This window comes from Hevea brasiliensis, unplaced genomic scaffold (genome assembly GCF_030052815.1).
Source record: "Hevea brasiliensis isolate MT/VB/25A 57/8 unplaced genomic scaffold, ASM3005281v1 Scaf16, whole genome shotgun sequence".
Lineage (NCBI taxonomy): Eukaryota > Viridiplantae > Streptophyta > Magnoliopsida > Malpighiales > Euphorbiaceae > Hevea > Hevea brasiliensis.
Genome location: NW_026614652.1, coordinates 193,180 through 210,125, shown reverse-complemented (window position 1 = coordinate 210,125; position 16,946 = coordinate 193,180).

Below are 16,946 nucleotides of genomic sequence, written 5' to 3'. Positions count from 1 at the left end.
ATTGAAGTGTAAAAGACATCAGAAAGGTCAAAAAAAATTCAGGGGAATTTAATTATCGGTACAGACAAAAAATAAACCGACAAGCATAATAAGGGCATTTTGGTCATTTTAACCTCAGAGTTAAAAATTGACCTGAATGTCAATTAAAATGAGAGAAATTAAAACACATAAAATAAATTAAAATTATGAATTTTGTAAAAAGAAAATAAGAAATGAAAAGAAAAGAAAAAGAAAAAGAAAGAATTAAAAATATAATTATTTATAATGACATCATTAAAGGAGAAAGTAACCAATGGGAAATTGACAAACAAATGGCAAGGGATAAGAAAGAGGATAAAATGAGATAAAATGGACTTAATTAATTAAAAAGAATCCTCATCTTCTTCTTTAAGAGACCATGGACGAACCTCCCTCTTAAAAACCTTTCACCATTTTTGTTTTAAAAAGCTTGATTTCCATGTTTTCTTGCTCCAAAACCCTGATTTACCTTCACAATAATTCATCCTCACACCTTGGAGAGACTACTAGTAGCAATAAGAAGTAGATAATTGGAAGTTTTACAAGCTTGGATATTTATTGAACAAGGTTAGTGCACTAATTCATTTCTATTTCTTTTCTAAGCATGACAAGCTTGCTAAATTAAGTTAGATTGATATAAAATTAAAAGAAATTTCTAGGGATAGGAAATTACTAAATTTTAGCAGCCATTATAAGAGTTGTGGTTTGATGGTTTGATGAAATTATTTGTGTTTATTAGTGATATTGATGAGTAATTGTGATGAACAAATTGATTGGCATGTGTTTACATGAATTGAGGATTGTGAGTTAGGGTTTTTAACCTAACTTAGAGGAAATTGATGTGTGTCTTGAAATGGATGATGTTGAGATGATTTAATGACCATTATAAGTGCCATATATGTCAAATGAAGTTTGTGGAGTTGGGAGAATTGAATTTGGGAGTGTTGATTCTTATGCAGGAAAATCGGACCTTTGAGTCCAGTGCATTTTTTGAGTTATAACTGGAGTTGTGTTGCTCTAATTGGTGTGAGGCCAATTGGAGATGAAACCTAGGACAAAATGCCCCATTTTTCATGGAGAAACCATGCCCAAATTTTGTCTATAAGTTGACCAATTTACTATCCCAATCCGGATGTCCAGACCTTGAATCCAGAAAATTGACCAAATGAACAGTAAATGTTCAAATGGCCATAACTCCCTCTAGACAGGTCTAAATGACCTGAATTTTAACCATTAGAAAGATTAGACATAGGACTACAACTTTCATTAGAACACCAAGCCCAGAAATGCCTCTAACTAAATGAAATTGTTGATTCAATTTAGGACACCAAACTGACCTGCACCATTCCGCCCAGAATTTTCTGGACTAAAGCTCACTAGACCAATTTTGGAAAAATGGCCATAACTTGCTCTATAAAAATCCAAATGCAATGAAACCAGTGGTAAAAGTTTTATAAGACATAGATATACAATATTGGTCTTTTAACCAAAACCCAGAAACCTAGGGAACTAGGTCAATTGACTAAGTTAATTTAACATATAAATTCTGGAAATTTTCAAAGGAACCATTTGACCTCAGAACACACATTTAGCTATGTCTCCTACTAGAAAACTCCAATTAGGTTGAGCCATACTGATCTGGAACCCTAAGAAACAGGGCTCCAACTTTGTTTCAGACTTGGTCCTCAAATTATGAACATAAGAACCCTAAAATGGGAGTCAAAGTTTCTGATCTGAACATGACCCTTGGTAGAACAGGGTACATGAGTCTAGGCCAGTGATTTGGCCATAATTAATTCTACAAAACTTAAAAAATTGTAATAAAAATTTTTTAGTGACTATAAGACATAGAGAAACAAATTCTATGAAGGGAGTGTGGCCAAACAGTGGCCACATCCTAGTCAATCTGCTATGTAAAGACAGTGCACCAAATCTGGACCTAAAGAAAAGTCCATAAAACAATTAGGCATATGAGATGAAATGAATTAGAATAAATTGTTAAGCATAAAAATAACATGAATTAATGAAATTATAAGTACTTAATAATATTATTCTGCCCAAAGTACACCTAGACTCATTTATATAGCTTGGATCGATTAGTATACCAATTAGGGACTACATATTGCAGTACTGCCCACAGGATAATCATTGACAGACAACATATATCTAAAATGATTGTTCTACTGGCTTTATACCTGCCCGATGGCCATAGTGCCAATTTTTATTATTACTGGCTTATGCCTGCCCACTGGCCTTGTGCCTGATATGATCGTTGTATACTTGATAGACATACAACTGTCTAACTTGTATACTCCCATGTATCCAGTCTTTATAGTCTGTCATAGGTTACTTGGGCACAGAAATGAGTAGAAATCTTTAATTGAAATAAATACATGAGAAGATTGTTAAGATGAACTTCATTGAATTAAACATAAGATACATGATAAAAAGATTCTGATTAATTTATTTTGTCTAAAGTTCTATAAACATGTAAAAGACCTGGAAATTCATAAAATTTTATATTTCTTTATAAGAATACACGTAGAATAATTATTTTAGTTATTAGTTTATTTTTATTTTAATATATGCACCACTAAGCATTATGCTTAGCGCGTTGGTTCTTGCCAAGCGTAGGTACAGGAGAGCCACAGCAGCAGCAGCAGTAGAGCCTAGACAGGACTAGAACATATCTGCTACAGTGTAGATTGTCACCTCACCAGTTCATTTTGGTAGGGCTCATGTATAGTTAGATTTTGTATTTTGGTTATTGTATGTAATAAATCAGATTGAGATATGTAACTAAATTTTGGATTGTATATAAAATTGTATATTATTGTGAGTAATGTTATATGAATAAAATGCAAGTTTATTTTATCTGAAAATTTTATGAGTAATGGTATGATATGGTACATGAACAATTGACATGAGAAATGATGTGATGGAATGGGATAAAAAAAAAATTTCTACACGTAATACAATATAATTGAATTAATATTGTACATGACAAGACAGAATAGGGTACTCGGGCACTGAATGTAGCACACCTTGCTCGGCTACACTGTAGACCGGGTAGGGGTGTTACAGTTTCGGTGACCAGTGTCTATCCGGGCAGCTAGGATGCTTAGAATTATACTTAAATATTAGTGAGGAGACATAAAATAATGAAATGCAATCGAGGAAAATACAAGAAAAATAAAGAAAAAATAAGAGCAATGAAATGTGATTAAGTTAAACGAGCCAAAAACCATAGCGATTGGTAACCGCACCGGGAAGTTGCGACGAGGACCATTGACTAGTCCTGGACCGTGGGGAACCCTGGAAAATATTTTTGGGACCTAATTAAACATCTATTGAGGTATAAATGACATTAGAAATGTCAAAGAAAAATTAATAAATTAGTACAAAGAAAAATGAAAAATCAAGAAATAAACAAAAATCGGTGTTACCGAAAAATCGGGAATACAAACCGAATAGGGGCATTTTGGTTAATTGACACCTAGAGTTGCCTTTTGACCTCAATGTCTATTAAAAATGAGTGATAGCACACTTTGAAAATGTCATAAAAATTAAAAATGTGGTACATAAAATAAATGATGGAAGTTTGGGCATAATTATAATTAAGGGAAAATTTGGATTATTAAACATTTAATCCACCTTAGTGGAGCACTATGGATTTGTATATTGATTAAGTGGACAACATATCCCACTTCAGCCACTTCTTCTTCTTCATTTCATCTTCAAGCAGAATCCAATCCTCCTAAAAACTCCATGGATGGCTAAAGCTTTAAGCTCTCATCCACCAAGATCCAGCCATGAAATCTTTAAGGTTCTTTCATTAAACTTTATCTTCATACCTTGGGCAGCATATTGGGAGCAAAAAGAAGGAGTTTTGTTAAGGTTTGACCAAGCTCCAAAAAGAGGTAAGGGTCCAATTCACTTCCTTTCTTAAGTAAAGTTTATGTTTAGCTTGAGATGAGTTGATTGGTGATGAAAATTGATGGAATTGTTGAGTTATTGGATTGCCCAATTTTAGGCAGCCATGGGGGCCTATATTACTTGAGTATTCTGCCCAATTTACTTTACTGGAATTGTGTTGAATAAATATAGAAGTGCCAAGAATGAATATTGAAGTATTGGGAGGAGGAGGATTGCCAAATTGGAAGTGTAAATTCTCTTATATAGGTTGTGATTATTGGCAATGTATAAATTAGGTTATAAGTGTAAAGTTGTAATTCCAATTAGTATGAGGCCAATTGGAAGTAAAACTAGAATCAATATAGACCAACTTTCATGTAGAGAGCTTGTTTAAATTCTGCCTAGAAGTGACCTAAAAGAATGACCAAATCCGGAATTGCATGACATGAAAACCCAGAATTTTGACCATATGAACAGCAGTCAGTATTTTGGCCATAACTCACACAAAACCGGTCCAAATGACCTGAAATTTATACCATAGAAAGCTAAGACATAGAGCTACAACTCTTATGAAGACACCAAAGCCCAGAAATGACCAGAACCAAGTCAAAATGCTTGCACAAGTTGGGTTACAAAAACTGATCGAATTGACTTTGACCTAAAAATGACCTAAACTTTGCAATATAAGTGCAACTTGACCAGCAATAGTAAAATGACCATAACTTGGTCCATATAACTCCAAATGCCCTAAAACCAGTGCCAAATTTTCACTAAGACATAGGCCTACAATAATGGTATTTTGACCAAAACCCAGAAACTTAGGGAACTAGGTCAATTAACTTGATTAAGTTGGTATACCAAATCTGGAAATGGTTCAAATGACCATTAACTCCAACAAAGTATTTTAAGTATAACTCCCACTAGAAGTCTTCAAACAAAATGAGCCATACCATTCTGAAAAGCTAAGAAATAGACCTTCAACTTTGTTTTAGACCTCTCCCTCAGCTTATGAATGTAAGAAGCTCAAATGTTGGGTCAAAGCTACTGCCCTAGTTAAACATCCTATCACTACAAGACTATTGAGTCCAGTCCAATAACTTGACCATAAGTAACTCCACAAGAATTGAAAAATTACAATAAAAAAATTCTTAGTGACCATAAGACATAGGGTAACATATCCTATGAAGAGTAATAGACCTAAATATGGCAGAAACCTACTCAAATAAAAATGGCAAAGTGTAATACTAAAACTACCTAATAAGGGAACCAAAATTCAAAATTGACCTAGTTATGGTCAATTGACCATAACTTGAGTTATATAAATCCAAATTACATGATTCAAAAAGGAAATTAAAGAAGACACAATGAAAAACAATTTATTGAATAGAAATCTGTTAAATTTACACTGTAGCTTAGTCCAATAGACAGTAAACATTAGCCATGAAATCTGAATAATTACAGTAAAATGCAATAAGCTTTGAAATGAAATTGGCAACATATATCAACATGCGAGGAATGAAAAATGGAATATATTAGTGACATTAAAACTAATTCACCTAGTGTGTATTAAAGGTCAACATTCTAGGTTGATTAATGAAAGGAATAGTATTAATAAAATTTAATTATTGAACCTTATTATTAGAAATAATTTAAATGAGTACTGAAATACTTTAAATTGTGTGTTTCAGTTAGAAAAGACGCTAGGAAAGGAAAAGACCCACTGAGTCAAGGCCAAGAGGCGACTCATTAGAGGTTTGTGCATAACTAGTTTTTAGTTGATTTTGTTCTGAATATTTCATATGATTAAATGAAGTTATTTTCCTTATGTATTATGTTTATCAAGTATTGGATTTAATTCAATGATTATTGAAATTATTATAGTATGTATGAATTTAGCTTTGTGAAATGGTATTTCAACAAGTATTAAGCATTGTTGTGGATTGAATAAATTATGTTTTGAAAAATTGTGATAGAATATGTTTTGAACTGTGATAGGCAATTTGCATGGAAAAATACAAATTTATGTTTTGAATTGTGATGAGCATAAAAATTATTGAATATTGGAATTGACATTAAATTGAATTGTGTTGTGATTTATGCTCACAAAAAGGACAAAGAGATTTATGATATTATTTTGTATCTCACTATAGATGCTTGACTAGGTTATTACCCATCTCTCTCATTTGTTGAGGAGACAATGGAGTTAGCTTTGTTTTGATTACCATGGTACGTGCACAGGCTTAGATTCTCCTCTTATTAGAGGTTAGATCTAAGTTTTTATTTGTTATGGCCCTTTCAGAAGTTTCATTATTGTGATGTGTACTGTCCACGATGATTCGACCTCCCCGACCATAGGGAGTTAGAATCCGATTCAACCTCTCCGACCATAGGGAGTTAGAATCACCCCAAAGATAGCCCTTTCGGATTAGTCTTGCATAGTTAGTGAGATAAAGAATGGCTTTTGAATAGTAAAGAATTTTGATTTCAAATGGGATATATGCATACTTGATTTTATTGAAATTAATATTTATTTCCATAAATTGCTAGAATTACTTTAATTGTTCAATTGTGATTTGACAAATTGAAATTCTTGATCAAGGTTATTTTAACAAATGATTATGTTATTGGCAACGATTATTTTGATCTTTGGAATTTTTATGAAGTTCAAGATTTTCAAATTATTTGTTATAATTCTGTCAACATATATATAGTATTAGATTTTAAATTATAGTTGTGCACCACTGAGTTCACCACTCAGCGATAGCTTTGCATGCTGTCGCAGGTGAAAAGAACATAGAGCAGTTGAGTAAACTTCTTTGAAGATACATTCAAATCAGCTCCAAGTATATCATAGGTATACTCATGTACATAAGTTTGATGTATGCATGTAATAATATGTATGTAAATTATTTAAGCAGTTGTATAAAAACTCTTGTAAAATATTTAGTATGTAATTAAATGTAAATTATTGTAATATAAATTTGAGATTTTATTTACTTGTATAGTTTTGTAATATTAATTTTTGAGTCTTGTAATCAATGAAATGTTTCTTTTATGATGTGGTTGGTTTGAAAATGAAATGATTTGAATATTGAGATTAAATTATGAGATGAAATGAAGTTTATTTGAGTTGTATTTGAGAAAACATATTGGGAGTGTTTTCCTTTTCAGGTTTGAAGAACTGTTTTCTCATAATACAGCCGGTACTCTACCGAAATTTTGAAAAATTTTTATAACACCAGATTTTAATCGATGATTTTATCCATGACCAAAATTTCACTTAAAGGCTTTTTAAGAAATATTCAACGTTCCCACCACTATTTAATTTCACGAAAATTGATTTAAAATCCCTTGTAGTATATTTAATAGGTTACCAGTAGGTGAAGTACGATAATTCATTAGGTGTACTACGGGATCATGTTACATCTTATGGAGGAGTATGGTGTGACAATAACTTAGTATCAGCCATTAGCTCTAGAAAGATGTTGATGCGTGGATGTCAAGGGTATTTGGCACTATTTAGGGACACATTTGTTGAAGGTACTGATGTGAAGAATGTACTTATTGTCAAAGAATTTGTAAATGTGTTTCCTGAGGAGCTTTGTGCCAAGTACAAATCCCATGTCACACCTTACCCCTCAGTAAGGCATAACATGATCCCGAGCATACCTAATAAATTACTGAATTTTGCATACTGATAATTCATTAAGTATACTACAAGGGATTTTGAAATGATTCTAATACATTTGAGAGTTCTTAGTCTTTTTAAAATTTGGTTAGATGTCATAAATTTTTTTTTTTTCACATTTTTAAAATTTTACAAATTTTTTTTCAGAATAACAACTATAAATATAAGAAAACAGTTCTTCAATTCACCTGAAAAAGCAATTTACCATAATATCCAATTCTAACTCAACATTTTTAATATTTCACGATTCATTTCTCATTCTCATTTCAAAGAAATTAACAAATAGATACAAAAGTAAAATTTCAATATTTACAACTCAAATATTAGAAGAGACTTTTTATACAACTGCTCAATATTCATGATTACATACATATATGTAACTGTAATTACATCAAAAAGAAAAATATAATGGGTATTCTTAATATACCCAAAAATGAGACCACAAAATGCTCCAATTTACTGCTCACTCAGTCTTCTATGCAGACTTTTCCTTACTCCTATCTGCGACAGTATAACAAGCTATCATTGAGTATTATACTCAGTGGTGTACAACCATAATTCAATACTTGAAGTAAACACAATTTACCAAAAATATAAGCAAGAGTTTTCAACATTTATATTTTCAAAAATATTTTATCAAATAATTTCAAATGCTAGTGTTGCCACAATTCACACAACTTAGGTCACGACACAAAATTTTCAATCAATGCCATGTTGTAACCACGACAAAGCAATCTACAACCTTACTAACTGAAATTAATGAGAGAGGTGGCTAGCTAGCTATATGAGTACTCATCTGAACTCAACCTTAACTGGTAAGCCAGATAGGGAGAAAACATAATCAAACTCAACTCCATAAATGAAGGAGGAACACAATAAAATTTGTCATGCTAAGTGTGGTTTCAAAACCAATTCAAACCATTTCATTCAAATAATTTCTGTGACACCCCTTACTCGTGTACAGTATACCCGAATAAGTAATGCCACACGGTGTACTGGCACACTCTAATATACCTTACTTAATTTGTGTCATGCTTTTGAAATTAATTTATGAAATATGATTTATTTTAACCATTTATCAAAAGTATTATTTCATTTGAGGTTCCGAAGATTTTAAGGAAAATCCGGCGGAGTACCGGCTAAAAATGGAGAAAACAGTTCTTCGGAACCTGTTAAAAACACTTCCAATATACAATTTCATTCATTCTCTACTCCAATATCATCAATAAAACTCAATATCAATATCTCAGTAATTTGTCAATTTCAGGTCTCAACAACCTTTTCATTTTTCAAAACATCCCTTTCTCAGGGTTCTCATATATAAACAACCATTAAATACTCAAATTAATACCATACATAACCATAAATCTTTATTATTTACATGAACCTCAAAATACATTACATAAATCCTAAATACATATGAGAAAATAAAAAAGTTAATTACAAGATGACAAAATGGCATCTAGTGCCCTACCGATGCAATGCAGTAGTGAGGTGACACGGACATCGAGCGTAATCGGATGGACTCACCCGATCGTGGTCTCTGGGCTCACGATCGGGATCTCCAGTACCTACGCGTGGCAAAAGCAACGCGCTAAGCAATAATGCTTAGTGGTGCAATAATATAATAGAAGAAAATAGCAAGAAAATAAATGTGTATACAATGTGTATGCTTTCTTTGTTTGATCTTGGTATATTCATTAATTCATTAACTTTGTTCACTTTTATTCATTTGGTTGCCCCAAGTAACCTACACTAGACGCATCGGATGGATAACGGGTAACCGCACTGGGTACATAGTACCTCGGGACGTCACACCATCGGTCACATATGCATCTCCGGTGTGCAGAGCGACTAATAAGGCGTAAATGATATCGCACAAGGCCAAGTCTCAATGCAAAGTCGAATGGCTAAAAGCCATGAAATCACAGAATGGCATTTTTGCCATGTGCGATCGCTAACTGAACCCTATTGGCATGCCAAAATATCCAAACCAAACTTGTTAGGTATACTAGGGCATTTGAAACTCTTAACTTCGTCAATTTGTGAATTTCAACTTTTTGTTGTGTTACTATTCATCATTGGTCAACAAAAATGTTGACTTTTAGCATAAAAATGTGTACATCAACATTGGCACTCCCAACATACCACATTTGGTGTTTAAAACTTGTTGGCATTAAGTGTTTTTGCAATTTCATAGTTTAACCCACACTAGCAGAAAATTTCAGTTTTGGTGCCCTAACTTCACTGTTCCATTGGATACTGTTACTGTTGGAATTTGAAGAAATGTAAAACATGAAAGTTGTTCCTTATTTTGTCTAGTTGAATTTCCTTTTTTGAATCACTCCATTTGTAGTTTTGTAGCTCAGATATGGCTCAAAACCCAAGCTGCCCGGATATGCAGTCTGCAGAATTTTACCATATCTACAGTGCATGAACAGTGACTTGAGTCACTTGGTTGAATGGGTTCTGGCCATAATTTGGGGTAGGTTCCTTCATGAAAGTTGTTTGTCTATGTCTTAACTTGTTGCTGTAAAAATTTCAGACCAATTGACTAAATCTACAGTGACTTATGGCCAAATGAACAGTTACTGTTCATTTGGCAAATTCTGCAGAATTCAGTTTCAGGGTTCCGGATTGTGGCTGGGTTTTGACCCTTTTGCTTTGGTCTTTTGGGCATGCTTTCTTCAGCAAAAATGTGCCATTATAAGCCTAGTTTCATGTCCAAATGGCCAAACACCAATTGGACTACCACTGCCCAAGTTATGGCAGTGCAAAGGGACTGAAATTTCAGTCCCTATGCTGCTGTCCATAGGGCAGTTTATACCTTCACCTTTCCATCCCATTTTTCAGTTCTAATTAGGGTCAACCTACCTAAAATGGTCACTAATTGACCATTAAAAAGTCCTCTAACCATTTCCAAGGCTAGTTCACAATTTCACCATCCTAAACCCTAATGTTCAACTAAATTTACTCATACACTTTGATTAACATACTTACTTAAGTCTCCATGCATGTTAATACTTTAACCATGATTTCCAACCATTCTAAGCTTATCAAACAATCAACCTCAATCTCCCATAGGGCTGCCTAAATTCTTGGTAGAGATACACATGGATTTGTTTCATTATTTCACAATTTTTCATTCATTGCAAGCATAGATCATGGAACTAATGAGTTTTAACTTCATATATGCACTAACCTCACTTAGGGCAGATTTTTCCAAGCTTCTAAACCTCACTTTCCTTCTTCTTCTTGGCTGCCAAGAGCTTCTCCAAGTGATATGGTCAAGGTTTAATGAAAGGGGTTAGGGTTTAGTGGTGAAATGAAGGAAGAAAGTAAGCTTTGGTTGAAAATCAATGGAAGTTTGGCTATGGGATTTGAGAGCTACGGGTGAGCTCTTTGTGAAGGTGAGGGCTGCTGGAAATTTTAGTGATTTTGGTCTTCATTTTGACTCTTTTAAGTGGTTTAAGAAGGCTTGTCAAATTTTGATTGGTTGGGGGTATGTTAATGACATCACATTATGTCAAAATTGGCTTTTTATTTCATTTTTCTTTCCTTTTCTTTTCTACCACATTTCAATTTAATTTTTAGCAATATTTATTCATATTTTGGGTTATAATAATTATTTACTTAACTGGACATGTCGGCCAAAAATCACCTCTGAAGGCGAAATGACCAAAATGCCCTCCGTTTGGCTTAACGGGTCAAAATTGTCTGTACCGATTGAAAAATTTTTCTAGGTATTTTCTTGGCATTCTAATGCCATGGAAACCTTAATAACCCTTCTCTGGAGTCCCAAAAATTATTTTATAATTTTTCCCCCAGGTCTAGGGCTCCTCGTTGCGAGAACCGCAACTTCCCTCCGGTTACCCATCGCTTGGGCACCAGCTTGTTTTACTTGGTTGTATTTTATTTCTAAAATTTTTATTAAATTTTTCTTATTAATATTTGAGTTAATTTTGGTTCCTGACTTTAGTTTAAATATTTTTCCGGACGTTCTAGCTGTCCGGACCGACACCGGTCACCGGAACAGTAGGATGTACGGAGTGGTTACCGGGAGGGTGTTACAATTTCATTTCAAATCACTAGTCATATGTCATTCAAAAATTTTCACTTATAGAGTAGGCAACACACTATTTCTCAAATTAATTTCTCAATACCATAACAATAAAAAATCATTCATACACACTTATTCAAATCAATTCTCAAATGAAAAACAAAGAATTAAAATTAGTGTGCACAAACCGTCTTTACTTGTCTTAACTTAATCCAATTTTTCTCCTTCTTTGAAAGGCTCTTTTCTAAATGAAATACATAATTAAAGTGTCTCAATACTCATCTAAAACATTTCCAATAATTAATCCAACAATTGCATCATACATAATTAAATTACTTATGAAGTTTCATAAGGTTTGAGTTTTGGACAGTTTTACCTCTTGACTTTTAAACCCAATTTCGACCTAGTTCTAATCATTATCTAGTGAGGTGTTCTTCATAAAATTTGTCTCTCTATGTCTTACTTTCATTGTCTAATTTGAATCACTCCATTTGGAGTTTTGTAACTCTAGTTTTGGTCAATTAACTAAGTACTGGTTCACTAACCCTTTGCTGTTCCAGAACCTGGCAGATTCTGAAACCTTACTTTGTCCAGCCAATTAGACAAGCTACAATCATATTTTTGCCCTATGTTCTTTATATGAGTTGTTCCCCTATGTGTCCTAGTCACACAGGCTCAAAATCATAAATTTTAAAGTTATGTATGGTGAGTTATGGCAATGTAACTGACCTGGACTCATAAACCCTATGTACCAGGATTTCAGGTTCAGGTCAGTGTTTTACATTTCACATTTGGGGTCCTTATCCTCAGAATTTGGGTAAGGTTTCTGAATTAAAGTTATAGCCCTAAGTCTTAAGTTTTCATATCATTTTGGCTCATCCCATTTGGAATTTTCTAGTGAAAGTTATGGTTTATTTACCATTCGGGTATCAAGTGATCAATCTAACTAGGTGCAGGAATTTCCAGAATTGGAATTTCTAAATTTTCGTAGCAATTTCTCTAAGTTGCATTTGGTTTTGGGTTCTGGTCAAAACATCAAAGTTGTAGTTCTATGTCTTATGAAGATTTTGGTTTTTAAATCACTGCATTGGCAGTTTTGTGGACCAAGTTATGACATTTTTCCCAAAACTAGTCGGATGGCCATTTGTCCAGGATTTCAGGTCAATTTTGGTTTTGGTCAAAATTATTGACCTAAATTGTTCTAGCAAATTGGTTGAGTTAGAGTCAAAATTTGAGCTCATGATCCCATGAAAAATGTGCTCCTATGTCTAACATTTTCAATAGTTCAAGAATCAGGTTATTCTGACGTCCCTAGAGTGAGTTATGACCATATGAACATTTATTGTTCATATGATCATTTTTCCAGGTCCAACATGTGGTCACCCGGATTCAAGCAATTTTTAGATCATGTTAGATTTAGTTTTTGGGCAGGGTCTCTACATGAAAAATGTGAATTTAGGTCTTAAGTTTCACCTCTGATTGGCCTCACACCAATTAGAGCTATAATATTCAACTTATACCCATCAAGGTGGACTGGACTCAGGCTGTCTAGAATCCAGCACCAAAACACCATTACTATTCCATTAGTTTCTTTCACCAACTCAATTTCAATCCTCATCAAATTCACATTAATGACCACAATTTAACTTCAAACATGTCAATTGCTCTTCCTAATACAAAAACCCCAAATTCTCAAAACCCTAATTTCCCATCTTACCAATTTTCATGCAACTCATGTCATTCCAAACATACATACCAATATACTTCATCATCTAAGCTTAAATACATGTTTAATTCCACTCAAAACCATTAAACCTAAACCCCCCTCATGGCTGGCCGAATTTTACCCCTCCGTAAACAAGCATGATTTTTCAATTTATCATCTTAAACTCTCATAATTGTACTCAATTTCAAAGAAAGAAAAAGAGAGGAGGCTTGAAAGATCACTTACCTCTATGAAGCTTTTCCCAAACTTCAATCTCTTCAGTTTCTTCCTAATTTCTTGCTCCCAAATTCTCAATCAAGGTCCACAATCAAATTTTCTATTGATGAATTATAAGATTCAAGGGAAAATTTTAGTGATTTTTGAAGCTTAGTGGTCTTTAATGGTGGGAAGGAAAAGAAAAGAGAGAGAGAGATGATGATGATGGTGGCCGACTGGTTTATGGAGGAAGATGGGCTGATTTTTTGTTTTTAATTTTGTCTCATTTTTATGATATTTATCCCCAAATTTTCATAAATTAAAATTATAATTTTAATTAGGTCATGCTTACCTCATGCTTGTGTCATAATTCCCTTAAAAATCAAAATTTCCATTTTCTTTTTCTTTTCTTGCATACACTTCTTTATGTTTTTAATTCTTTTTCATAATTTTAATGGATATTTGGGTCAAGAGTCACCTCTAGGAGTGAATTGATCAAAATGCCCCTCATAGGTTAAAATCCATTTTCTCATAGTGCTTGAGAACTCATTGAATGCTTATTCAATTATTTGGACTTGTTTTCTTTTTTTTTTTCTGTGGTTTTCACATTTCCATTAGTTTCGCAATTATCCCTTGGTCTAGGGTGTCATGGAGTCCCACACAAATTTGAGGTAACAACTGAGCTCGCAGTCATTTCCCGGGTTGGTCACCCATCGACGGGACCTCGGCTCATTTAACAGATTATGCTTGATTTTTCTTATTTCCATTTTAGCTTCATGTGATTTCTATTAATTTTTATTTATGGCTGCTCTAGATGACTTAGATATGGTTCTAAACATTCTGATTGTCTGGACAGACACTAGTCACCGGAACAGTAGAATGTATAGACTACTTAGTATGGAGGTATTACATCATATTTTTATGCCACCTTACAAGATGGCACTAGCAAAGCTAAAGGAACTGAAGAAGCAACTACAAGAGCTGCTGGACAAGGGTTTCATCTTACCAAGCACTTCACCTTGGGGTGCTCCTATTCTGTTTGTGAGGAAGAAGGATGAAACTTTGAGGTTGTGTATTGATTATAGACAGTTGAACAAAGTGACTATTAAGAATAAATATTCACTTCCTTGGATTGATGACCTGTTTGATCAGCTACGAAGAGCAAGGTACTTTTCAAAAATAGACTTGTGGTCAGGTTATCACCTGCTGAGGATTAAAAGTGAGGATGTGCCAAAGATAGCGTTTAGGACTAGGTATGGTCGTTATGAGTTTCTAGTGATGTGTTTGGGACTCACCAATGCATTAGTGGCCTTTATGGACTTAATGAATAGGGTGTTTAGGCCGTTCCTATATCGCTTTGTCATTGTATTCATAAATGACATTTTAGTGTATCTCAAATCGAGGAAGAGCATGTGTGGCATCTGAGGATGGTGTTACAGACATTGAGGGAGCATCAGCTGTATGCAAAATTTTCAAAGTGTGAGTTATGGCTGGAGAGCATCTCATTCTTGGGACATGTGGTCTCTAGTAAAGGTATTTGGGTGGACCCTAAGAAAATTAAAGCAGTAACTGATTGACTTAGGCCTACTACAGTCACTGAGGTGCGAAGTTTTCAAGGCCTAGCAGGTTACTACAGGCATTTTGTGCATAATTTCTCCAGAATAGCAGCTCCTCTAACACGATTGACTCGAAAGAATGTCCCATTCTTCTAGTCAGATGAATGTGAGGAAAGCTTCTAGAAGTTTTAACTACAGCTTCTGTTTTGACTTTGCCGGTGAGTGGAGAAGGGTATAAATATAATATGACGTTTCTAGAGGTGGGTTGGGGTGTGTCTTAATGCAGCATGGTAAAGTAGTGGCTTTTGCTTCAAGACAGTTAAAGAAGCATGAGCAGAACTACCCCACTCATAATATGAAAATGGCGGCTGTGGTCTTTGCACTAAAAATCTAGAGGCATTATCTATATGGTGAAATGTGCAAAATATACATCGATTATAAAAGCTTAAAATATATTTTTCAATAGAGGGATTTAAATTTGAGGCAAAGGAGATGGATGGAGTTCTACGCAGCTGGTTACATAAGACAGGTAGGAGTTGGTACAATGATCTCATGGTAAAAAGTAGACTAGAACCTCATAATATTATGAAACTAAGAAGTACAGGTACTTTTATCACGGAGAAAAGTCTTGTTAACGCTTCAATGGCTAAATAGGATTAGCCATGATTTTTCGATAAGGTGCATGCAAAGATAGTTATTTCAGAAGGGAGCTTTATGAGATATTTTATGGCAGAAAGTGTAGATCTTCTCCGTGTTAGACAAAAGTTGGAGAGGGGAGAGTACGTAATTTAGATCTGGTGCAATACACTTCAGAGATGGCTCCTTTGATCAGGGAACGTTTAAAGATAACTTTCAGCTGGCAGAAAAATTATGCAGATCCAAGGCGAAAAGATGTAGAATTTGCAATGGGTGACTATGTGTTCTTGAAGGTTTTTCCTATAAAAGGGGTTATGAGATTTGGAAAGAAATGTAAGTTGGCACAACGTTACATAGAACCTTTTGAGATCACAGACAGAGTAGGAGTAATTGCCTATCAGTTGGAGTTTCTATCAAACCTTTCTCATGTCCCCCCAGTATTTCACATTTCTATACTTAGGAAGTATGTTTTCGATCATTCTCATGTACTGTAACTAAACACAGTGGAGTTAAATGAGAATTTAACCTTTGAGAAGCAACAAGTAGCCATAGTAGACTATCAGAAGAAACAGCTTTGGTCAAGGCAGATCCCTATGTTTAAAGTCCTGTGGAGGAGTCAATCTGTGGAGGAATGCATTTGGGAGTCAAAGCGGGATATGCACAGTAAGTACCCATATTTATTTGATATATAATTTTGTGTCATTGCTCTGCCTTGTGTAAAATTCAAGGATAAATTTTTTATAAGGGGAGAAAAATGTAACACCCCAAATTTTTAAATAATTATTTTATATGTAATTATATGATTTTTTACTGGTTTGGCGGGCCTAGGAGAGGCAATATGATATTATTGTGATGTGGGCCTAAGGCCATTGAATGTAGAAGTCTTGTTTGAGTTGCCTTGTAGGTTAGGTAAGTTATAGGTACAGAGGAAATTCTGCAGTTTTTCTGGCATAAATTTAGGATGTCTTTGACTCTTTAACTTTCTTGTTTTGTTTTAATATTAATAAATTCATGGATATAATTAATTATTTAGGTGATCCAGGTTAACTCTTCTCCTCGCCCAGCCACCTCAGTGATCTCTTGTTAATCTGTAAGTAGATATTGATTTTATTTATAATTTCAATATTATTATACATACAACGCATGCTCATG